Here is a 23555-nt window from a genome sequence, read left to right on the forward strand (position 1 = left end):
TACGGTTTGCAAATGTCACAAATTAGACATGATATTTCTTTAAATTAGTATCACAGATTAGGTTTCAAAACATTAATTCAAATTTCCATCTTCCAAATTTTCTGGCCAAGTTGCTGTTCCACCCGTTTTAAACAAAACATGCAATAGTTCAAATAACTGACATAAACCTTTTCCAAGAGGCTGAGTAAAAATAAACTTGTTCTCTAAATGTGTTGGACCATGGCCATTTTGATAATCATCGTCTTGGCCTTTAGTGCTGTAGAACTGGAACAGATTGTAAGCTGTAGTGCGTGTATATATGTGTGCGTGCGTGTATATGGGACATTCTCCTGACATAAAGGCACTTTACAAATGCAATTTTGTATTGTATATGTATTTTTGTATATACACTTCTCTACCTCTCTTTCTGTCTTTAAGTCCCGCTTTAAAACCTACGTCTTGAACCACAACCATAGTCATCTCCCCATCTGCTTTCCTCCCACCCCCCAACCCTATTCTATGTGAAGGGTGCTATATAAATGCAAGTTGATGTACTTGTGTGTGTCTATGTATGTGTATGCACAAGTCTAGGTTATGTATATGTGTATATTGTGTGGAAGTTAATAGGGTGAAAAATTTAATTTTCATAACAAATTCTATGTGATTGTTTGATTCAATTTGAATCTGTTTCGAACATTTTTCTATCTATTCATATTATTATATATTATTCATATAGACTGGTCACAAGTATGAAGCTCACTCCCTGCATCATTGTTTCATTGTATCTGTTATGAAACGTTGCATTTTTCACCTCATGGTTTCTTATTTAATAATAATAATTCTTTCATTTGGTATAGCGCCTTTCACATCGGGAGGACGTCCTAAGCTTCACGGGATATACTGTGAAGTGGATTGACTGTGTGCTTGTGGGTGAACGTGGCAGCCAATTAGTTTATGGCAATTTCAATCCCTGCCTGTTTTTTGTCTTGATTCCATTCACCACCAGTCAATGCTCAGTCATGCCCTCAAGTTAGAATTCCTGATGTTTGGATTTTTCATTGGAAACATGAAACAAACGATGGTGAGTGTGTGTGTGTATGGGCTGGGGTGGTGGGGAGAGGGGGGGTGTTGGAGAAGTGCCACCAAATTGACTGCCAGAAAGATCCAACACATTAATCTTTCCTCCCCCCACCCTCCACCAGACAACCATCACAAAAGAAGGACAAAACATTTCAAGAAAATTGGATACAAAGTGCACACTCCAGTGAGCCACAAGGGATAGAGCATATTTCTTCCCAAACCACCAGTAAGCTAAGGCTGCCACTTTGCAGATGCAGTTTTATATTTGCCCTTTCCCTCTCTTCTCCCTCCCCTACACTTCACCCTGCCCTGGACCTGTCTCTCAGTTCAGGTCAATGCAAGCTCAGTGCATTATAACTTTAGATATTGCTATCTAGACAGGAAAACATTTTCACTACATTTTATACACTAGCCTAGCTGATCAGAAATGCTTAATGATGCAGCAATTAAAACTTATGTGAGGTTTATAAGGAAGAAAAAGGAAGCTGCAGAATTGAATCTATTATTAGTAAGGAGTGGGTACCATCAGTAGCTGTGAATATTGATATTGGGTCTGATTTGCTGTAAATATCACAAGCAATGCATTAGGAAATGTTGCAAATGTCATCCCTCTATGGATCTATAACCTTCCATTTCTGAAATTCATAACAGTATTAGTGAACTGTCTGGCCAGCTGCTTGGTCTGCCTTGGTATCTGTGAATTTGATCTGTCTCCAAACATTCTTTCCTACATAACTTGGTATAATCTACAAATCTAGATATTCTCCCCTCACCTCAAACTTGGATCATTTGTAAGTACAGTATTCAATTGGCAAAAATTTCACTTAGTTTTAACCCTTAAGACATTTTGCTCTCAAATTTTAAAATTGTGCAAAATTGTGGTAGATTCTTAAATGCAGTCCTAATCTGGAAGTTGTTTTTTGCAGTTCTTTTCAAAAGAACCGGCTGGTTTACGAATTAGGATAGAGTTGTACAAACAGATTACAAAAATGATTCATCTGGGATTCTGCTAGTTAGGGGGCGTCCTATAACAATTACTACAGTTAATCATTATCCTTTACTGATCTAATAATAATAATCCGTGCATTTGATATAGCGCTTTTCACGTCTTCTAGACATCTCAAAGAGCTTCACAGATAGACTGTAAAGTGAATTGACTGTATATTTTGTGGGCAAAACGGGGCAGCCAATTGCACACAGCAGTGTTCCACAAACAGTTGTGGATGAATGACCAAATTATTATTGTTTTTTGAGGGATTATTATTAGGCATGTAGAGTAAGGAAACTTGTCCAAGGTTTCACCCTGCTAGGAATCGAACCCAGGTCTCTCGCTTGTAAGGCGAGTGCTCTAACCACTGAACTACAGGAATCCACCTAAAGGTCCACAACTGTAAAGATCTACCGTTTATTATTTAGCCAATTTTTTATTCAACTTGTAACATCCTCCTTCATTCTCAAGGGCATTAGCTTTAAGCTGGAAGCACCTTATTAAATAGATTCTCAAAGTCGAGAGACATAACATCCACCACATGAGTCTTGCCCACTAATTCTGTTACATCTTCAAAGAATTGCAATACATTTTATTAGCCACAACTTGCCTTTCATAAACCTGTTTTTGGTTTTCAATGATAATTAAAGTATACTTCAGCTATTTTATTCCCCTATCACAGACTCCAGTGTTCCTGCTGTGGATGTTAGGTTAACAGCATCATGTTTCTGATCATTTTAAAAGCTGCAGTAATAACGCAGTTACAGTGTGGTAGAATGCTTCAGTTTGAACTCTCAGCTCCTGATCTCAGTAGCTTTGCCGGTGAAGACAGTATTGGATGAAAGAGCATCCTCAATTTCCTATTCTTGCCCACTGTTGGGGGATGATATTGTTAGTAACCTTTTGGTGGGATACCTAACACTGGGGTAAAGGTAAGTTTGGAATTATTTGAATAGATTGATTTTGTTTTTGGTCCATCGGGTGTCTGACATATGCACAAGCCCAAATTCATGCTTAAGAGTCTCCAAACCAATTACTGAGAGCCATTTATGTATGGAAATTTCCCTTTTTAGTGCGCACTTTCTTCCAGGCAGGATGCACTCTACTCATCTAATACTAGAAAATATCGGGTGCAACTGGCAAGAGCGCAGGCTTGGGAGCCCAGAATGTGCATTGGGGGTACTGCTAGAGAATAACCAGCTAAAACAGTTTGTGAGTGCCAAGGCAATATTGGGTGGGAGCGATCCCTTGCGAGTCAGAGTGAGGGTGATGGGATGCCAATTATTTGACCTTCTTAAACAGATTTGTTTCAAAAATGTATTCAGCATCTTCATGATTATTGAAGTATTTTTTAAAAAAACTAAATCTAAGTTAAAGGCAGCCTTTGGTTTCATAAAGCGCTGATAAAATCAGTTATAAAATTGTGTTAAATGAGTTAACTAACATAAGACAATCAACAACATCAACTTGCATTCATATGGTGCCCTTCATGTGGGTAGCAACAACAACAACAATTTGCACTATATAGCGCCCTCTATGCAGGGTAGCGTCTCAGAGCTCCTAACAGTGGAGGAGCCTGACTCCAAACCGGGAAATGGGGGAAGTGGCCGTAAGCATGGTCGAAGAAGAAGGTTTTCAGGCGGGAATTGAAAAAGGAGAGAAAGCAGGCAAGGCAGAGGGATTGAGGGAAAATGTTTCAGAGTTTCGGGGAGTAGTGGCTGGAAGCGTGACTTCCGATGGTGGGGCGGAGGGTTCAAGGGACAAGCAGGAGGCCGGTGCCAGTCGAGCGGATGCACCAGGTGGTGGATTGGGGAGTGAGGAGGTCGGAGAGGTAGGGAGGTGCCAGAGAGTGAAGGGATTTGAACATGAATGTGAGGATCTTGAAGTCGATCCGTTCAGTGATGTGGAGCCAGTGGAGCCTGGCCAGAACTGGTGAGATGTGGGTACTGAGTTGGGTCCGGGTCAATATGTGGGTGGCAGCGTTCTGAATGAGCTGGATCTTTTGAATAGTGGAGCTGGGGAGACCAGCGAGGAGTGCGTTGACGTAATCCAGGCCGGAGATAACCAATGCATGCATAAGGTTTTCGGCTGCATTTAGGATAAGGTACGGTCGGAGGTAGGCATTGTGGTGGAGGTGGAAGAAGGCAGTCCTGGTCAGGGACTGGATGTTGGGAAGGAAGGACAGCTGGAGGTCAAACTGGATGCCTAAATTGGAGGGCTAGAGGGAGAGGAGGTCCGAGGAAGAGAAGGCATTTGTGAGGAACTCGGGGAAAGCTTTTTCCGGGGGTGGAAAAAAATGGTGGAGGGCTTAGAAGAGTGGAAGGGAATGTGGGAGGAGAGGGAGATGAGGAAGTGGTCCGAGATGGCCTTGTCCATGATAGACAGGTCGAAAATGTCAAGGCTGTGTGTGATGATGAGGTCAAGGGAGTGGCCATGGTTGTGGGTTAACTAGTTGATGTGGAGCGTGAGGTTTAGGGAGGAGAGCAGAATGTTTGGATTGCATAACAGCCGTGTGGTTTCATGCCAATCTAGAAAGTGAGAAAAGGTGACCGAAGACATAGTCAAAGAGGAAAGTCTTTAGTTATGATTTAAAGAGGCTTAAAGAGGGGACAACACAGAGGGATTGAGGCAAGGAATTCCAGAGATTTGAGGAAGTTGAAACCCATTTTATTGGTCTGGGAACTATTTGTTGGGAATGCTCCCTTTATTAAAGAGACATTCATGGATGTGCAGCTTGAAATTATTATATTTTGAGGAAGTAGGGGTGCGGCAGGCAGACTGTGTGTGTGTTTCCTCATGTCTGGTCTCGCTCACAGTGCAAGTCCTTCTGGAAGGCAGATGATAATTTGCGTGGTCAGAATGCTTTGGTGGAGGTTGTTTAGCTTTATTGTTTCACAAAGAAAGCCTGGGGAGGTACAGGTGCGAACGATTATATCTGAATCAGCAGTGTTACTTTGGGGTGGTCACACCAAGAAATGTCCAAACATTGAGACAGATGTAAGCAGCATAAATAAATCAATAAATAATCCCTTGAGGCAGAGGTAAAGTGGTTCAGCTTTTTGTAGCGGAGGCAGGAGGCAGCAGAGGAGAAATTAAATAAAGAGTATTTTGCTGCGTAATTGTTGAATTTCTCTTTTAAAGGCAGCATCTTCAAATTATATAATACAGCATGGAAACAGACCATTTAGCCCAATTAATCTGTGCCAGTGTTTGCACTCCACACAAGCTCTCTTATTCCCCTCTCCTATACCCCTCTATTTCCTTCTCTCTTGTGTTTGAATCCTACTATACTATAAAGTGCACAGTCACTACACTTTACAGTATATCCTATGAAGCACTTTGAGATATCCTCCCAACATGAGATGTTGTATCAAATGTAAGGATTATTATTATTACTTTTATTATTATTTATGCTTTTTGCTTGAACCATAGCTTCCATATTCCCGTCAGGGTGAAACCTTGGGCAAGTTTCCTTACTCCACACGACTGATAATAATCCCTCAAGAAAAAAATAAAAAAAATAATAATTTGGTCATTCAATCCACGACTGTTTGTGGGACACTGCTGTGTGCAATTGGCTGCTGTGTTTCGCCCACAAATATACAGTCAATTCACTTTACAGTATAGTCTGTGAAGCGCTTTGAGATGTCAAGAAGACGTGAAAAGCGCTATATCAAATGTAAGGATTATTATTATCTTCTCACCACTCTCTGTAGAAAGAGGTTCCTCCTAGACTTCCTTTTAGATCTGTTAATTGCTGCCTTATATTTAAGGCCCCTCAGTTTATTGCCCATATTTTTTCCTGATGAATTGATTTTAGTCTCTGGTTTATTTACAAACATGCAGCCAAGACACCACCAGGAGAAACTCCTTTCTTTTATTGAATAGTGCGATGAGATCTTTAACGTCCACCTATCAGACAGATGAGATTTCAGTTCATACAATTTTATCTGTTTCAGGACAGAACCTACAACATAGCAGTGCTCTTTCCTAAGCACTGGAACTCTTTCCCTCTATCCCTCCATCTCACCCCGTCTCTATCTGTCTTTAAATTCTGCCTAAAACCTACCTCTTTGACCACGTACGGTAAGAGTAAGCACGAACCCCATCTACGTCACGCCAACTCACAAGCAATGTGCAGTGTCCTGAGGTTTCCGTTATGTAATGTAATAGTCTTGCACTTCACCCTCATTCCCCGCTTCCCTGCCTTTCTCAGCATCCTTGAGAAACCGTGTGAAATGTTATCATATGTGAAGGGCACTACAGAAATGCAAGTTCTTGTTGCTTTGTTTTTTGTTTCAGCGCTTTGGGGGCGTCCTCCCGATGTGAAAGGCACTCTATAAATGTAATTTTGTTGTTGTTGTTGTTGCACTGCCAGCCTAGTCTAGGTGAGAAGACACCTTGTACTACAATGATATCAGCTGGCGTGTTTCTGCTGACTCTTTGATGACAGTAATTTACCTGTTCATCTCAGTGCTCAAGGCATTGAGCAGTCATTCACAGCTTTATATACAAAGTCAGCTAGCTTGGTATGCTTGACATCTGTGCGAGATGATCACGCTGATAAGGTTTGAGTTTTAATCAGCAAACAAAACCCAAAACCAGCTGGCAGACCTTTCCCCTACCTCCCCCACACCCCCGCCATCTCCCACTTTCCTCAGTCTTTCATTGTGAAAGCGTTCCAAATCAGCATTAGAAAAAAGACACAAAAAAGAAACAAAAATCTGCAAAGTTCAGTGCGCAAAACCTCCAGCAACAAAAGAGCTGTCACAGAATTGTGTCCTTTTCAGTTTGTCTCCAGCCTCCTCACTTCTCTCATGTTACTTTCTTAGCTGAGTTTAGCCCATAGCTTGAGGTGCAAGGCTTCTGTTGACGGACAGACCCCGGGGTGCTCGACAAGCAGAGCAGGAGGTGCAAACACCTGAGAGAAAGCGATGATGAAAGGAAAGGCTCAGGGCAATTCTGCAGGAAGGTAGAATCAGATTCAGGATTGTGTCTTTGACAGGTCTGAAATATGGAGTTGCTGAAAATAAACATTGGAATCTCTTTTGGCATTGAGTCAGGGGAAAAACAAAAGACACAGCTTCTCTGAAATGTGCCGCCGGTATCTGTCCACCAGACAAGGACCTTGGCTTGTAAACTGTGTCTCCAGCAAGGGACCCCAGGGTACAAATTCCACCTGGGTTAGATTTATTCGACTGATGTAGCGTTTCTGAGTGTCCAGAATTTTTCAAATGCTTAAATGTGCTCCTTAATTTTGAAACTGGTGCTTTCTCTAAGTTTCTTTTCAGAGCTACAGAAAACGGGCTTCAGAGCTGAAGCTGAATTCAACCATTTGCCAAATTCTGGACACTCTGAATCAAGTAACAAAGTGGCATTACAGAACCCCACCAATGCGCGTCTGGCCCACTTGTAGAGCCTCACTCAGCTCCGACCTGGGATCACCTCACCGTCAAGCCTCGCCAGTGGATGTGACACCCATGGGCTTCTTTGCACCACAAGACGCTTTTTTCCAGTGGTGAGGTCCCACATACAAGCACACTTCCTGAGGAGTGCTTCTTAAACAATACAAAACAGTTTACATCTATATAGAGGTTCGGCTGACCAAAACAAGATCCAGCCCTACGCATCAGGAGGACATCTCAAAGATTGTTACGATACTGGATCGGTACCTGAGATGGAAGTGGGAGCTGGGGGTGGGGGACGGTGGGGAGGGGTAAGATGACCAAAAGTGAGGTCAAAGAGGTATGTTTTGAGAGGTGCTTTGAACGAGAGGAGGGAAAGAGTGAGTCAGAGGAACTCTGAAATTGAGTTCTGGGGGCAGAATGGTTGAAACCCCGTTCCCAATATCCACAACTCACAGCATGATACGCACAAGTTGATAGATTCGATTGAAGAGACAAGAATGGGCTCTGCCAACCTTGTGGGTAAAGGCACCGGGTGATGGAACACAAGGCCATACACAGCAGGAGGTTCTAGGTTTGATTCCTAGTGTTAGCTAATCCCAGCTGGAGCCACAGTGAAAGAGCTACCAGTGGCCTCAGTGTTCCTCCTCGGCTAGAGAGAGGGAAAAATAAGCCAGGGTCCATGATTGCTGTCTAGAAGTCCCTGATAGAAAGTGCCTGTGTGTGAATGTCGGGGACAAGATCAGGCTTGGCTGTGGCTTCTCCTCATAGTGACCTAGTCGGCTGACTCTCACTGTCCAGGTCTTCATACTTGAAGATCGACCAACCACTTGCTGGCATTCAAGTAGATGTCCCGTCCAGCAAAAGGATGTATATTCAGGAGAGGAAGAGGGAAAAAGAGAAGGAAATTGGTAAAGATATTCACTGGGATTTAAATTGGGAGATTCGCAAAAGGACTTGTAGATCCTTCAATGTGTTTCTCGGGAACTCTGCTCAGGTGTCAATGATGTTAGCATTGTGACCTTAGATTGTGAGGACTCAGACCTCAGCAGGAGATCAGTGTCTGAGCAGAGGTCCAGAAAAACATAGACGTAGAGGGACACGATTCAATATTTTATTAATCCTTTGGTGAATCCTGTAATGGAGAATGCAGTATTGACATAACCCAGATAAATCAAGTAACTAAATCTCTTTCATTCACTGTCTTCATTCATTGCTGTAAAGATCTTGAAAAATGTCATACCATATATTTGTATTCCTCCCTTTCAAAAACTCTTCCGGCCAAATAACACTCCCTGTCTAGGCTCAGTCACAAAGATAATTCCAAGTGCAAAATATATCTTACAGAGCCTTTCAAGATTATTTATAAATGTACGATTATTCTGCTTTGCTTGCTCTGGGTTGCTGTGTAGTGACTCATTGAACATTTGAGAAGAGGGTTTTATTTAGATTTTTTATGGGAAATTTAGATTCAAATTGACAACTGTTTTCCCATTAATATGTCATCACCTACAAACATACAATCATTGCACATTTCAGAAAACCCTGTGAAGTGCTTTGAGAAATTTCAACATTCTAAGGCAACAACAACAATAAAATTACATTTGTAAAGCGCCTTTCACTTTGGGAGGACGTCCCACGGCACTGAGCAGTCAGAGATCAGGACTTGAGCGTAGGGGGCAGGGTTGGGATGAAGGAGGGCAGAATGGGTGGGAGGGCGGCTGAATAACAAATACAAGCAAACTTATTATCAGAGAGCGGTGCATTATGGCCAGAAATTAATGGCAGTTTTCAATAGGAATAGCAGGCTCAGAAAATCAGCAACAACAATTTATATTTATACACTGTCACATCTTTCAAGTCAAGAGGACATGTAAAAGCGATTCACGCAACTGACTGGGAACATGTGCTGGGAGGGACCTGAAGGGGGGGATGTGGAGGGTGGGGGGTGCGTCGTAGACATGATGAAGGCATGAATGAGGGTCTTGGCAGCCTAGGGAAGAGATAGCGGAGGATGCAGGCAATGTTGTTGAGGTAAGCGACAGCTAAGGGAAATCCTCCAGGTAAAATTAATCATTCACTGCTAATTGACTAATTGTTTGTGGGACATTGCTGTGTGCAAATTGGCTGCTGCATTCGCCTACAAATACAATCACTACATGTCACAGAAATTTCTGTGAAGAGCTTTGAAACATTTTGATATAATAAGGTGTTATATCAAATGCCAGAATTATTTTATTTTAGCCATGGTGAGAAGCTTGTCTAAAATGTTCCAGGTTCTAGCAGGAATAATAAAGTGTCTGAGTGGACACTCCTTTCGTTAACTCAGTATCAACCCATGAGAACTTCGCTCTGTAGATTGAATCCCTCCCCAACCCTTTCAACTCCTAGTGCCCAGCTTAGGTGCTCATCCAGCAGAGTCCATCCTCCCAATGTGAAAGGTGCTATATAATGGTATATTATTATTATTATAATATTGAATCAGAGTAGAGTTCTCACGAGTCTGTGCAACACATTTCCAGATTCCTTATTTACAATATTTCAACCCTCTAACACTATGAATCAATGAATCCTTGACAAAATAATCAGTACTGACAACTGTAATGAAATATTAAAAAAATCTCAGAACACTCAACAATTTTGAAGTTTACTATTTAATTATTTTTCAAGAGCTAGAACTATAACGAGTGTGGGATGACTTTGACTTTGATATATGGTGCCACAGAATGTTTTTCATTGTAAATAGAGGGTTTCCATTGGTGATATTGTCGTTATTTCATGACTGAACAAATGACAACTTCGTTTTTGCAAGTGATTGAACACCTAGAGCTTTCCACCCAGAGGCGAGACTTTTTATTTAATGCACCTCATTATCCACCACTTTAGGTCAATGACATATGGTGAATCCGTCTTTATAAAGTGAAATGTTTGCTCAAAATCTGCAAGTAGCAAAGCAAAGAAACTGCAAGATAATGGGAGCCAGGAAACAAAAACACATGCTTAAATGGACCTCCTCACCATCATGACACATACACCGCACAAATCAGGCATCAGCAGAGATGGGAACACCCTGTGGAATAAGAAGCAGCTCCAGAGAAATAAAGAAGGGAATAATTCCGCTGATACTAGGGCCCCTTTGCTCTTACTTCAAAGAACCCACTGATTGCAGCTGGGGGAGGGAATGATTTCATGTCCTCAGGGAGTACTATTCGGCAGGAAGGGTCCCTTAGATCAATGTTCTGAGCCCAGCATGCAGCTGCTGATAGTGGAATTGTGAGCTTGTTTCTGTAGCCCTTTTCTACTGGGGGCACCAGCAAAACTCAGGTGCATTAAACAATTAAGTTAACATTGGCAGTGGCCATGCAAGTGCACTGGTGTGAGGTGAGGAGGAAACAGGTGTTCTCAGTCTGTGCAGTGTTTCTGTTGGACTGGCTTTGGTGAAGCAGATTTGCCAGCACATATCAGGTAGCCAAGTCATGCATTGGTTCCTGGGTTCCTTGGCTGCTGTTGGCTGTTAATTGGAGCTTGCCCAGTGTTAACTCCAGCACTGAGATATCCAGTTGGTAGTCTCGCTGGGAGCAGAAGCACCAAACTGGTGTGATTTGGACGCTGGAATTTTGTGACAAATTCACAGCTTACTTTTGAACCTAATTTCATAATGTAGCAAAGGTGTTATTTACTACTTGAATCATTCACCCAATGGGCAGCCAAATTAGTGCCAGAATAAACGAAACAAGGAAACTGTAGTTCATTTCACTGCCTTTATTATTGAATGGTTTGGGCATGTACATCATCACCCCCCTACTGACTTTGGCACAATGATTTGGTCTGATGCTGGCAAAAGAAATACAGTCAGTCATGTCACTTTACAGTATATCAAGAGAAATGCTTTCAGAGGTCTCAACAATGTGTTAAGGCATTATATCAAACACAAAGATTATTATTATTATTACTTGTGGCAGCCACTGATCTTTCCACCCACGTGGAATGTGGTGTTTCAGTGACATTTCATGGGATACGGCCCAGCTTTAACTGATTTAAGCTCAGATCCCGTGGAGAAGCAATCAGCGAATTAGAAAATTCAGCGCTATGCTGCGTGAAAAAAATCTGAGAAAGAAGGCAGGCCTCAATACCAACGTTGTTGAAGATGTGGTATTTGCTACTAAGATTCACAAAGAGTGATTCCTGCTGGAAACTGGAAATGCTTTATGTCAACCCTCTGGAACCCTTCTGTGGAACTCAACTCCTGCGGGTCAGCATTACACACGTCCTGTTAACAGCAGCAGTCCCTATTTGGGTATCCAGGCCACAAACATTTATCTCTAAATCTAATTGCATTCGTGGCATTGTTATTTTGCCTGATGAATATTGCTGCAATAAGAAGCTGAGTGAAAAGTATTAGTTACGTTAAGTTCCTGGTAGCTTTATATTCCCAATGAGTGAATAAGCAGTTTGCAGAAGCCACATGTTGGTGCTGCAACCGAAGCATGCTGGATGTATTGAAGCTAATGCACGCTGGGCAGATTGGACATTCGCTGCTGAGAGTCAAAGGTGCTCATTCAGGGAAGTTACTGAAGATGACTTTTTTTTGTGGAAAAAGAAAACTGCAGCTTCTTTGAATTTCAGACAACAAAGATAAAAGTGTGTATGCGTGTGCTTTGGGGCTGGGGGGATGGGGGGGGGATGAGCACTTAAAGCAAACAGGTGGTTAAACAATTCTGTTAGTTCACGGTCTTAAAGGTTCAAGATCTGGAAACCTACAACAATCTTCTTATGGCCGGTTGTTTTTCTTGTAAAGAAAGCAATTGTTTTATTCCTGCATTTATTTTCTGTAGAACTGCAACAAAATTAAACTGTGTGGTAACTCTGCTATATCAAAGAAAGTAATTCTGGACCTTGAATAGATTTGCTGACGTTGGGCACAGCAGTACAGTAATGTTCAGGATGTGTCTGTTAAAGTCTATTATTGCCTTTGTTTAATTGGGCAGATTTTAAAGTGAAATAGTTTCTCCATGTAAAGTTTTTTTTAATGAAAATAGTATAGTTAACAAGGCTTTCTCAAATCTTTGTGTCATACAGAATATAATGTACACAGTATTTGCTCATACCAAATGATCATGCTCTGTTTGCTAACAATAACAATCTTTTTGTTATATTTTATAATGTAAAAATCCTACTACTGAGAAAGTGACAAAAATATTGTTGTTTTAGTGATTGGCATACAGTTGGCCCCTATTGAGGCTGTATATGGAAGGATGATGAATGATGTCTTTAAGTTTTTGCATACACGGTCTCACTGGGTGATGTGAATTGAACAGATAATGTGAAAAGCCTGGCTGAGATCCAGCCCCACAAGTAAACAGTAGGATACAGTGGTTCATTGAGAACAGAAGGAAGGTTACATATTTGACAATAAAAGTTAATGTTCGGGATTTTAAACCTCTGAGCATTGTAACTTTGTGAGGCATTCAATACTTGTCATAATCGAAAACATTAGCTGTTAGCGTTTGGGTTGGAGATTTATCTCTGTGCTCTGTGCTGAGATGACGTAAGTCTCAGGGAGTGGTGGCTAATATCAAAGCAAACCATGAGTAATACTGGGAAATATGCAGTCTACAAGTAGTTTTTGTGCTATGAACTAGTTTATTTTGGCATAAAACACCTATCACCAAGTATTTATTTGATTTACACTACATATTATGCTATGGGAAAGATCATTATAAGCGAATATTTATGAAAGACTATTACATTAATGTCCAGGTTGTGTAGCAAGCTCCAGAGATGAATAACTGGGAGGTGAGAAGTACATTAAAGGGACAACACATTATTGCCTTTATTTAATTAGGGCTGATTTTGAAGTGAAATGCATTTGAGCTCTGTGACAAAGCCTGGCACTTTTAGGCTTTTTGTCCAGCAAACCTTTTCCGTTAAGTTACTGCAGTTGCTTGTGAGAGAAGATGAAACTTCAAAAACATAACCAAAAAGATAATAAGGGGAAAAATGTTCTTTATGATTATTATTACTAGTAATAATTGTCACATCACATATAGTATTCTGCATCCCCATAAGAGTCTGGAGATTATTATGATAGAGATTGATAAAGGCATGATTTGCTATTTTTTCCTACATTACATTTGCAGCAGAAAGCGTTATTTATTCTTGCAAAAATTATACAAACATGTATGCATGCCTGTATACATACACATGTTCACATGCTCAAATACATGGAATCCTTGTGCATACAATCTTTCGTGGGAATCTACACAGATACACGCAGATGGCCGTTTACACAGACGTGTACATGTACACACGTAGAAAGACACAATGCATGCACTTATGCAGGCAGAAAGCACAAATTCACAATTAAAAATTAAGCACAAAAGCAAGAGGGATGATCATCTGTGGCTTCCTAGAAGGTGGGTGAGAGTCAATATTCAGATATTGTTATTTCGAGTTGCTGAACCAGGGTCACAGAATTTCCTTCTGGGTGAAAAAATCGTGACTATAAGAAGTCCACTGTTGCATAGATCACAGAGGTGCGATATAATTAATGCAGTATATATACTAAAAACGTGAGCCATTTGATCATCACCACTAATGCAATCAGGTTGCAGCCTTAAGGGATGTGCATTACAATATAATGTCAGCACTCATTCGGCTAATTTGAGTTTAAAATGCAATGAACTAGACTTCTGATTAAAATGCTCTTTTTCATTGCTGCTTTCTTAAATGTCAGTACAATTTATGTCATGCAGTACTTGCTCTTGCTACCATCAATATACCAGCATACCTTTTGCCTTTTTGATAACGTTTGTATAAAAGGAGCTGAGCAAGGGCAGCCCATCATGTTAGCATGCTCAGGTGCTGTGTCGTATTGTGGGATGATGTGACTTTCACCGAAACACTTGGGTCGTCCTCCCGACGGGAAAGGCGCTATACGCATGTAATTTTATTGTTGTTCTTGTTGATACACACCTAGTGAGTTCCAAACCTCATCCAGCCCTATCATGGTGAGGTGCTAGATGAAAATAATAATATTAATAATCCTTGCATTTGATATAGCGTCTTATCACGTCATTGCAATGTTTCAAAGCGCTTCACAGAATATACTGTAAACTGAATCGACCACATATTTTGTGAGTGATATGCGGCAGCCAATTGCACACAGCAATGTTCCACAAAGATTAAATCATATATAACTATATAACTACCCAGATAAAAAAAAATTAACTTCACAGTATATCCTATAAAGTGCTTTGAGATATCCTCCCATCGTGAAAAGCACTCTAGCAAATGTTAGAATTATTATTTATGTTCTACACTATGCACTTTAGTCATACTGGTTTAGGAGCAGCCCAGAGATAGAGGCCTTAAAACACAGACTTTTGTGGCACAGGCATTGTTGAAGGCAGAGGAAAATGCAGCTCAACACCAGCTAACTCATTTTTATTTGAAACTGGAGACAAAATATGATGCTTTAACAATAACAATAACCTGCACTTACATAGCATCACTCAAATAGGATGTTTTGAAGTGCTTTACAGAGGTGGAGTGCAAACCTGAGCATGGTGGGCGAGGGATTGGGGTAGATTAGGAGAGAGATCACCGAAGGCAAAACTGATTGGTTTACGAAGGGGCAACATTTTCGCTCCTCCTTCTTCCCCCACCTCGACTTCAACTTTACTTTATTAATTGCATCTCATTCTGAAAATTAAACAACTACCATGTTTGTAGATTTGTCAGTGGACCTTTATTCTTCTATGCTTTTCCTCCAGCCCCCGCACTGTCTCATGTGGTGTCCCTCAGGGCGCTGTCCTCGGTCCCCTCCTCTTCACCCTCTATATGCTCTCCCTTGGTGACATCATCCGCAGACACGAGGTTAATTTCCAACTCTACCTTTCCTCCTCTACCCTCAACTCCACGACCACCGATGTCCTGACAGCCTGCCTGTCTGACATTGAGTCCTGGACGAGAGACAACTTTCTTCAGCTCAACGTGCGAAAAACCGAGGCCCTCCTGATTGGCTCACGTCAGTGCCTCCGCACCTCAGGCGCTAACAGCACCAGCATCCAAGGCTGCACTCTCCACCTCTCAAAGCCAGTCAGGAACCTCGGTGTTCTGTTCGACCCTGAGCTGTCCTTTCTCCCTCATATCCGCACCACAACTGGCACCGCCTTCCATCACCTCTGGAATATCGCCAGACTACGGCACTACCTCACCCCTCACGCTGCTGAAACTCTGGTCCACGCCTTTATCACCTCAAGGCTGGACTGTGGGAACTCTCTCCTCACTGGCCTTCCCGGCACCTCCCTCCACAATTCAGAACTCTGCAGCTCGTGTACTGTCCCGCACCAGGCTTCGCGACCACATCACTCCCACCCTCGCTCGCCTCCACTGGCTCCCAATCCCCCAGAGGATCGATTTCAAGATCCTCATTGTCACCTACAAGGCCATTCACGGCCTTGCTCCCTCCTACCTCTCCGACCTACTATCCCCCTACCTACCTGCCCGTACCCTCCGTTCCTCTGGCTCCGGTCTGCTCCACATCCCCCGCCCCAACCGCCCTACTATCGGTGGCCGGGCCTTCAGCCTCTCAGCCCCCAGGCTCTGGAACTCTATCCCCCAGTGCCTTCGCCCCCTCCTCCCTTTCCTCCTTCAAGGCCGGTCTCAAGACCTTTCTCTTTGACCGTGCCTTCAGCTCCCCTCTCAACTCTCTACCCCCTCCTCACTCCCTCCCTCCCTTCCTTCCCTTCACCCTGACCATTTCCCCCCTGCTCGGGTCCTGACCCAACTGTATAGCGCCTTAGGACGTCCTCCCGACGTGAAAGACGCTCTATAAATGGGTTGTTGTTCAGTTATAGATAATAATTTTTGCATTTGATATAGCGCCTCACGTCGTCGAGAACTCTCAAGCGCTTCACATGATATATTGTAAAAATGTAATGACTGTGTGTTTTGTCGGTAAATTTTAGCGTGTAAGATATTTTGTAGATCTCGGTTTTAACGTTTTCTTTGATGCTGACAGATATGCAAAAAACAGCTTGAAGAGGGGAAGAGACACATCTGCACCATTCTCCACTCTGCATTATTTTACAGTGAGAGAACGAGACAGAGACAGGTGCTCTCAGTAAGTTGCCACATTTGGTGGGCTGATGTGAAGAATTCTCCCAGAGCCTGTGCTGTCACTGAATGTCTTGAGCCTTGAGCAGTCGTTGCTCTGAAACCTCTTAAAATCCATATAATATAATGCATAAGATGGAGCTCAGGCTCTTAAACCAGGTATTCAGTGTTTATCAAATGTGCCGAATCCTTGTCCAAGCACGTCCTTATGTTGTAGTCTGAGCACAGTTTACAGCTGGCTGGAGTGGACGAGCATGGTGAATTGAAATAGCAAACAAATGGGTACTTTGTACAGACTCTGACAAGAAGTAAGGAGAAAAACAACAACCGCCTTTTCCCCTCCCTTCCCATATGTGATCAATTTTCATGGTCAGGTGATTGGAGCAAGTTAACGTATCATAGAAACCAAAACCTCATGTTCCTATGAAAATTATCACTTCTCCAGTCCAAGCCAGGTGCTGGTTTTCGTATGATCTTGTATTATTTTCAGATGATCATGCTTGATCTCTGGTAATGGGAATGTGCTCAAGTGCCTGTTTTTTAATGAGTGCTGCCATGTACTTCAAACAATGATATGTGATAGGGCTAGAGGTGAAACTATTTTTTTCCAATTCAAGTGTAGCACACTGCCAAACTCCCTGAAACTTATTCTAAATGTAGAATTACTGTGTGAGTTAATTTATAGCAATGCAAATAGCAGCAGGCCAGGAACTGTTACAACTACAAAGCCCTGGGCAATGCATTTAGGGGACCATGCATAATGCATTTAACGAAAAGTTAACCCATTTCCCATCTGTCTTTGTAGGTTTCTAAATATTGTCAAAATCTTTTGCTGGAAGGATTATAAATGGGAACTACTCCTTTTCTTCTTGAACTTTTATCATAAAATTTGCAGATCCCATTTCACTCTTAAGTCATTTCTGTAACCACAATAAATCAATTTGGGACTAACAGATTCAAAGTGCTACAGGGGACATCTCTACATCTAAAGCTTGGTCAGATGGGTTATTGCATCTTCCACAGCGCCTGGATAGGCTTACAGCTTATGGGGACAAGACTGTAAATGTTTATGCGGATACATATGCAAATGATTCCTCATCAAAGGCTGGGGTGTCAGATTCTGTTTCATGATTTAGATCATTAAAATATTTCCAATCATATTTCCAATCAATATTTCTTATTGCTGTGAATTCTATGGTTTGGATGCAATATAAAAATCAGCTTGTTCCATACATTTAGGTAATTGAGCCCCTGAATGTTTGTGGTGGAAACATTTTAGCGCTATGGGTTGAAAAATGGTAATGTTTAATGTGATAATGATCACAGTGATAATTTACTATGAAGTACAATGATGTGCACAGGAGCATATTGGCTATATGAGAAATTGGGAAATTTACCAAGTAACATTGTGAATGGCTCCTGATATTTACCACCTCACCCAGTCTAGTTTAGAAGTTCTATTTCAGCCATGACAATGTTTTTAAACCCGTAGAAGTTTTATGCTGAATTGGTACCCCCAGAATCGACTTGGTGCCCTCATTTTACTTGGCAATCCCGAGCCCTTTCAAGGAGCCAGTCCGCCACTGTAAGTGCAGAACAATGTATAAACTGAATAACCCAATCTATCACTGAATAAATTCCATAGCACTATTTGTGTGAAATGTTTGAACTGTATAGCACTATCTGTATAAAATGCATAGTATTATCTGTATTTATAAACTGTATGGCTATCTGTATAAAGATATATAAAGATACAGCACTATTCAGTTTATATAAACTTAATTTAGATGGCACTATATGGTTTATAGTCAGGTATTTTAATACAAACAGCACTACTGTATAAAGTTTAGATATTTTTATACAGAAATTGTTACAAGTTTATATATCTTCATACAGATAAAGCTCTCCAATTTAGGGGTCTAGCTGTGTTTCCGCATTCAATGATTCACCCACTGATTGCTCAAATCAGCAATTGTTTCATTGTGTTTCCCACAAAAAATCCCATTAAAAATAAGTAACAAATAAGGTGGCAGTTTTTGCGATGAGATCAGTCAAAGTGGCTTCTTGTTTTAAGACCGATCTACGCTAAAACCAAAACCTTTAAAGTTAAAAGGTGTAATTTTGGTTAAAGGAAATCAACTAACTGGAGGAAAAGAACAGTTTTTGTGGACTCTGAGTAACCCAGCATTTGTAAACTACATTCCAGCACAATTGAAAGCAATGCCTTGTATTAGGGAACCTTTGAGAGTAGTGAGCTCATGCAGATGATACTCTTGCCCTGTAAATATTTTGGAGGTCAGAAGCAAATTTAATTTCAGTGACAATGATCTTCATTAAGTACACATAATACTTTTATCCCTGGAGATAGACCACATTATCTGTTCCAGCATTAGTGGCATTTTCAGATGTTGGATAGATACTGTGCCTTAATACAGTGGATACATTAAAACATTTTTCACATCACTTGAGTCCATGGAAATAGTGGGCTCTAATTACTCTTCGAAAGTTGTTTTTCCACCTGTTGGAGGCTAGTATGAAATTATCCAGTGACATCTCTAGTTGTATGCAAACTTTCAACACTTCAGATACTGGTCCTGAACTTTACAAGTGGCTTGGGAACTATGTAATGCTGGCATGTGAAAAAGATGTTTCATCAAACAGCATTCTTTCCCCTGTGCATTGCTTTCATGCAGGGTTTATATTGTAGGAAGTGAAGGTACTTGATTCATACGAACATTGAGGAGTGAGTGACCTGACATATACTCCCCATTCCACATCATTTTGAGGTCTGTTAATAAAATGCAATAATTCTTGTGCATTTAAACCCCTGCTAGTTGGACTAATAGAGGAAATATCCGGTCTGGCGAGCCAGAATTTCTGGATAAGTGTAATTACAATACCGGTATCAGCTTTTTTTCAGTGCTGAGAAATGTCAGTAATGCGAGCAGAAGATAGCAAATAAGCTCTCTTCTAGATAGCAAATAAGCTCTCTTGGTGCAAACTAGGAGAGTTAGGGGCCGATCCACTAGATTCAAATTCCGGTTACCTGGAGTCAAGTAAATCAGGGGTTTACTGTATTTGAAATCGTACCTAGAACATCAAACCTTTTCACCTGAGCAGGCAAATACTTTGGTTTATCTTCTTCTCTGAAGAATGATACCTCTGACAATCCAGTGATCTGTCAGCACTGCACTGCAGTGTCAGCCTAGAATATGAGCTCAAAGTTCTGACATGAGATTTGAACCCACCACCCAGAAGGCGAGAGTGTTACCAACTGAGCCACACTGACACAGAACATTGAATTTCACAGTGCTGGGGTTGTGCAACTGACAACATGCACAGAACTCATCATTAGTGTTTATTTAATGTTATTAATGCGCTGGACAAAGGACCAATGAATGATTTGAGAACTTCCAAAGGATTACAGCATTAGAGAGCAGAGCTGGTATCCAATAGCATCACTGGGATTATGGGCCCAGCTTCACACTGGGCAGTGAGCTTTTCAACTGATTCATCAGGGGAGCGTGAATTATATTTAAATGAGGAAGCTCAAATCAGAGCCATTCAAAGCCACTCATTCTTACTGAATACAGGGATTTCTCCTCTTGTTTTAAATTTAAAGCTTGTTACAATGCGCCCTGGATTGCTTAGTGTGCTGTGGCTGTTTGACACAGTATTCCCAATCGCCACTGCTGACGAGGTGGCTTCTCTCACTGACAAAAATGGCTGGCTTTGGGGTCAGATGGCTGCTGATGTCATGGCCTGCAAGCATGTGTGCAATGTGCAGGAAGCGTTGTTGATGTCAATTCACGAAGGAACTGATGTCAGCAGTGCTTGTACATAATGCATATGCACAGTGCATGGGAATTGATATCAACGAGGGACCCAACAACCTGAAAGTCTGATTTTTTTTTCCTTTAATTGTTCTCTGAGATATTGGACCAAAATACCCACAGTCACACCACTTTACAATATATCCTGTGAAATCCTTTGGGACGTCTTGACAAGGTGATAAAACACTATATGAAATGCAAGGATTATTATTATAATGAGGTTGCCTTGAACATTTATTCCCTATGTTGATGTTTTGCATCTTCCTTTGGCCAGAAGAGCGCAAGAATGGATCATAGACTCCTTCGTGGCTGGCAGTGCCAGGGCTACTGTGTCCTCAGTCAATGGGAGGTGTACTTAATGAGTAAGGAAATTTGTAATAAGGACAGTCTATTTCAATAAATGTCAATTTGGGTAATTGTGAAACACAGGCCTGCAGTATATTGCTCTCTTAGGAAATGGCATTGGACCGGCAATGATTGTAAACTGCATCAGGCTGTTGGACAGCTTGAGAGGTAACATTTCTATCATTGCCTCCACCAGCCTTTTAAGTACATTTCAGATCTGTGTGAATGCACTTCTTCTTGCAGGATATAATAGGGATCCAAGAGTGCTTTGGCATTTCCCTGACCTTTCGCGACCTCTGCTTTATCCATCCTGTCAGCTGAAAATAACCAAACCGAGGAGTTTGCATTTTTGTTTTGGGCAAAGCTCTCATGAATGAACTAAAATATGTTGATGTCACAGAGGTTCATTGAAAGGCGGCAAAAGAATTGGAGCATTGCTATGGAAAATATCAAATAGGGAGTAGACCCTTAGCTGGGTGAATGTAGTTAAAAATAAAGCACAACAGTAGGGTCACATTGAGTCCCTGTCAAGCATTCAGTCTCTCCTGAAGCTTTTTGTCAGTGACCCAATTTCACATTTACTTGAATTATTGCGTGTATAAACCATGTGGCTATAAAAATTACTCAGCGTATCCTTTAGCAGTAGATCAATATTTTTTAGTGTGGTTGTGGGTACTGTTTGTATTTACATAGCCCATGGGATACTAATTTTCTATTCAGAAATCTTATTGGATTATTTCTTATTGTTTTTTTAAAATAAAAAAAATCTTGCAGCTTCATGTGCAAAATACTAAGTCTGCTGAAATGGTCTCATTATCAGTGAAGAGAAGTTTTGGTTGAACTGGATTTTTTTTTAAAATAGCCCAAAATGTTAAATAGCAAGTGCAGCTCCTATTTTCAATATAACTATTTTTCTGGTTATTAGTGGCACTCTTCAAGACATTTTTTTAATTCCTTGTCTTACAAAAGAATCACAAATCTGCTAAAATTGTAGCACAGTAGAATTTGAGATTTTTATCCCTCAGTATTGATGTCAATGTTGAAAGAGTGCTAGAGTTGCATTGAGTTTGAAAATGTGGCATTCGTAAACCAGACGTCACAGCTGGAGAAGTATATTTGGGTGTCGTCCGCCTACATGTGGAAGTTGACCTCATGGCTGCGGATCATATTGCATGTAGATAAGGAAAAGAAGAGGGTCAAGGATGGAGCCTTGGGGTACTGCGCAGCTGACTGAGCGGGAGAAACACTCATTTGCCGAGGTGTATTTTTGGCGGTTTGTTAACTTGGACTCGAATCACGCAAGTGCTGTCCCATTAAGGTAGATGAGGGATGAGAAGTGGTGGAGTAGGATGGCGTGATCAACTGTGTTGAATGCGGTGCAAAGGTCCAGGAGAATGAGGAGGCAGAAGGAACCCTGGTCACACAGAGAGAGGGGACATCATTTATTACTTTGACAAGCGCTGTCTCTGTGATGTGGGCAGGTTGAAAACCAGACTGGAGGGGTTTGAGTTGGCAGTGGAGGGAGAGGTGTGAGTGAAGTTGATTTGCAATGCATTTGTCCAAGAAGGGCAGGTTTGAGATGGGTCTGAAGTTTGTGAGGTTGGAGGGATTGAGGGTAGGTTTTTTGAGGAGGGGAGTGATGACAGTGGTTTTGAGGGGGAGTGGGACAGAGCCTGAGGAGAGGGACTGGTTGATTTTGTCAGCACTTGGCATCCGAAGTAAATGGTTGAGAGTCGGCATTGAGTAGGTAGTGAGTAGTGGGGAACACGATTTTGGATTTGTTTTTGGCCTTGAGAATGACCTGTGAGTAGACAGCAGTTTTGGTTTGAGAGAGGGAGAAGCGGTAGGTATGAAGATGCCATACCTACCGCCACTCCCTCTCTCAAGCCATAGAATAAAGAACATTTCACCACTCCCTATATTATACACTACATGTGAGAATTTTTTTATTACCAAAAACTTGTTTATTGGGGTGGATTTTTGCAATGAAGAGAAGTGCAATATCCTCAATGCTTCATATAACTCTCACCCCTTCCTCAGAGTCCTCCTCATCAGAAATCTCAGAGGCTTCCTCGCCATTGGCAGCTGTGCTCCTAGATAAATCTGTGAAAAGAGTAATATTGCAATAAATGCTTTTGAAAGATCATCATGGGTGTGTAGGAAGGAATTCAACATTAGTGCCAGCAAATGTTTTTCACTCCAATGAATGGATGCAGATTCAAAGAGAACAGATGTGACAAATATTACAACAAAAAGTAAGGTAATCCTATCTGTTGCATCCTAAGATTAAATGCCTTGTCAAATGTGGTGTGTCGTGATAAATTCATTTCCCAGACACAGAGTGACAAATTATTTGGATCTCCTGTTTTCAGCACCAATAAGGATATTTACGCTTACAATCTAAGATAGCATTCCAATGTAGTGTTGAGAGTGTGCTGCATTGTTGGAGATGCAGTCCTTCAGGTGAGACATTAATTAAGGCCCCATCAGCCTATTCAGGTAAATGTTAAAAATCCCCTGGCACTATTTGAAAATAATCCTTGCATTTGATAAGAGAAGGGAGTTTGTCCTGGAAAAGAGAAGGGAGTTTGTCTCTGTACTGGGTAACAACTCCCCCAAAATAGAAAAAAAAGTTCACTCACTTAATGGCTGCTTGTGGTATACCTCTGTGCACAAATTAGCTGCCACGTTTGCTCAAAAATACACATAATTACTACACTTTGCAGTATATCCTGTGAAACATTTTGAGATGTTCTCCTCACATGTAAGGTGCTATACCAAATGTAAAGATATTATTATTATTAT

The 23555-nt window shown here is 41.4% G+C and overlaps 1 non-coding gene across 1 annotated transcript; it reads right to left on the reverse strand.

Moving 5' to 3' along the window:
• Positions 1-2355: 2355 nt before the first annotated feature.
• Positions 2356-2428, reverse strand: trnav-uac. Its single transcript has one exon. It is a non-coding gene; the product is annotated as a tRNA-Val (tRNA).
• Positions 2429-23555: the final 21127 nt, after the last annotated feature.

This window comes from Callorhinchus milii, unplaced genomic scaffold (genome assembly GCF_018977255.1).
Source record: "Callorhinchus milii isolate IMCB2004 unplaced genomic scaffold, IMCB_Cmil_1.0 Scaffold2, whole genome shotgun sequence".
In the NCBI taxonomy this organism is placed as follows: Eukaryota; Metazoa; Chordata; class Chondrichthyes; order Chimaeriformes; family Callorhinchidae; genus Callorhinchus; species Callorhinchus milii.